This window comes from Gekko japonicus, unplaced genomic scaffold, assembly GCF_001447785.1.
Source record: "Gekko japonicus isolate JY-2015 unplaced genomic scaffold, Gekko_japonicus_V1.1 scaffold2500, whole genome shotgun sequence".
Taxonomy (NCBI): Eukaryota; Metazoa; Chordata; class Lepidosauria; order Squamata; family Gekkonidae; genus Gekko; species Gekko japonicus.
Window position 1 is genome coordinate 223233 of NW_015175441.1, and position 3277 is coordinate 226509.

Consider the following 3277-nt stretch of genomic DNA (forward strand, 5'->3'; position numbering starts at 1 on the left):
ATTTGATTCCACATTCCTCCACATGAAGCCTGCTGGGTGACCTTGGGCCAGTTACAGTTCCCCTACCTCACGAGGTGCCTATTGTGGGGAGAGAAAGTGATTGTAAGCTGCTTTGAGACTCCTTCAGGTACAGAAAAGTGGGTTCTTCTTCTTCTTCTCTTGTTCATCGCTCCTCCCCTTTGAGATTTCTTGCAGATTCCCAGCTCTAGTAATGAACATTTCATGGTTTTTTGAAGCATCCCAGCTACCTACCTCAGTAAAGCCTCCCCCTTCCATATTTGTGAATCTGTCATTGAAGGTTACACAGAGAAGGACTCTAGAGTCAATGTAAAATCATGCTGTGCCATCACATTACTGAGACAAACTAAATGCAGTAACATTTTTTCTTATCTGGTATTTTTGTTCCAAGGAGATAATGATTAGCAAAAGAGTATTTTACCCTGATTAATTGTATAATCCCATTAAAGCAAATATCATTGTAATGTGTACAGCATCAGTGTACATGATGTCATTGAAATCCAGCAAACAAATTTCATAAGTTTTAAAAGCTTGGCTCAGCCCAAAACCTGTTTGGCTAACATTATGTTATTCTTTTTCCCATCCACCCCTTGAATGAAAAAAACCCAACAGCATTGTTGGGTTAAACTAAGAATTTATTTAAACCAGCTGATCTGTAACTTTATAAACATTTAAAGCATGGGTCACTTCCAGCTTGCAACACAAGCCTCCTAACTGGGCAATACCACCCCTGCTCCGATACAGATCCGGAATCTATCTGAATATTCCCTTCACCACCCACGCAAGTGTGATTAGAGGGGAGGGGGAACCATCCAGGCCCACAACTGCCCAGCCTCAGGGGCTGTCCTGCACCCCTCCAACCCCTCAGGGACCACTCAAGCTGCAAAGCCAATAAATGCCCCACTTGAGGACCCCCCATTTAGATGTATGGGGGTGCTTGCCAATTGGAATTCCCTTGGCCCGTGCTTTTCCTGCCTTCTTAGTTAGGACCTAACCAGAGTAACCAGGCCTATTTAAACCCTCCTGAACAAACCATGTGGAGCAGGCGAAAAAGGACCCCCCCCCCCCCGGGTCAATATGAGAGAGGACAAAAAAAAATTCTGCTCGGCCCCAAATGGCAACCAGCTAATCCCACATGATCATTACTGGGAGGGTAGGTTGGGAGACTGCCGGCCGGAGAGGTGAGGAAGGGCTGTTGTTGCCTCCCACTCATACATGGAGCTCAAATGCCTATCATACACTGAGCCCGCCAGCAGCAATGAAGCATGACCTCATTGGCTGCTTTCTCCCCACGTGCTTCCATTCAAATGTGGGGGGGACGGACTGCCAGCTCCCTCTACAACAAACAGGAACTGGTCTTTTCTCTGTAAGAGATACAGATAGTTTACTGCTTAGTATGAGGTCAATATATAACAACAACAACAATATTAACCTAATGGGTAGTTTAAAAGTGACTGTGGGAAAACTTACCTCAACATTGTGCAGTGTACATACCATGGGGTTCACCAAAATTCACACACTCTGAGCAGTTTGTGTCATGGAATAGAGAAGGCTTCACTGACGGGCTTTCTGAAAATACTTCATATTTGAAAGGTGGACAGGTAGAAAATGTTTGCTATCTATTTTGGACAATGAAGAGAAGTGTTGAAATGTAGCTTGGGAGATCTTGGAGTTATGCTTCCTTGACCTTGGGCCAGCCATTCCCTTTCAGCTAAATGTACCTTACAGGCTCATTAGGGTTGCCAAGTCCCCCAGGGGGGTGGGGAAACCTCTGTTCGATGGGCCCATTACCTGCCGGCCCAGAAGTGCCGAGATCGCAGAGTGCCGGGCATGATGACATCACACAGAAGTGTTGTCGGGCATGTTGTGAGGGGACGCTCTATCATTCAAAGGTAAACTCCAAGAGAGGGGGTGGGACTCCCCAACTGCAACTAAAGATAGGACTTGGCAATCCTAAGGGTCGTTGAGAGGATAATGAGGTAGCTATGCCAGCCTGAGCTTCTTAGAGGAAAGGTGGGATATAAACTTAGTGAATAATATGAGTCGAAATTATAGATTCTCTTTTAAAATATTTATTTTCTCCTTTTATCTCCTTGCTAAATTTTCTAAACAGTTTTTCACATATTAATTTTGCAACAGCTTCCCTTTAACATTTTTTTCTCTAGATTTAAGAGCTGAATAATACTTCAACCTTTTGTTTGTCTTTCTGTCCTCCCTTCCTCTTGTGGTATGATGTGTACCTCAACATATCTAGCTAGATTCACTCATGGGATTATCACACAATTTGTGGCATGGTTTCAGTGATTTGAGGGGGGAGGGGGGAGAAATTCCCACATTGTTTTTAGTGAAATAAGATACAGCACTGTGAAAGACAATTTCTACACATCCTCCCTTGTCTCTTTACAAGCAATAATAGAAGTCACTTCAGCAAGATATTAATTTGTCTGGCCTATTTCTTTTCTCCTCCATGTACGAGCTGGGAGTCTCTTTCATGCATGCTTGAGATCTCCTTATCTCATTGCAGCCCATTGTGAGATGGGGTTGGCTGTTCTTTTGATTTTGCTAGTCCATTTCATCATATACATTTCAATTTTCTTCCAATTTTTATTCAGATGTATTACCCAATAGAAAGCAGACCTGAAAGTAGAATGCAGACTCCTATGCACTAGTATATTAATCATCAGCTCCCCTGGACATATAACAATTAAAAACTTTTTTTCTATTCCCACACTATGCAAACCTGAAAGGATCAGTAAGTTAGGGGGGGAAATCTTATTGATATCATTATTTATTTATTTATTCAAATGTGTACCCTGCCTTCCCTGCCTTAGCAGGTAACCATAGGAAGAGAAAATATATGGCCATAGCTAAATACAGGCTAGTACTCAATGACAAATGTTGAGCAGAGGAGTCTTTCAGTTCATTATTCCTGAGATAACTTGTTTCTGTACGGAGAGGATCAATAGTGATAATGTTGGATGTGTGTGCATGTGCATATGTGTTTCTGAACACAGCAGAAGATACGTATAACATAAAACTGAGATATAACACAAAATTGGTTTTCCAGAAGTAGTAAGGCCAGGGCACTTTTGGGGCAGGAACGCACAGGAACGGAGTTCCGGCTGGCTCCAGAGTAAGCCACGCCCAACAGGACCTCATTAGCATAACAGGCCACACCCAACAGCAGAAACTCATTAGGATTGGCTACATTAGGGGTGTGTGGCTTAACATACAAAGGGTTCCTGGTACCAAAAAAGCC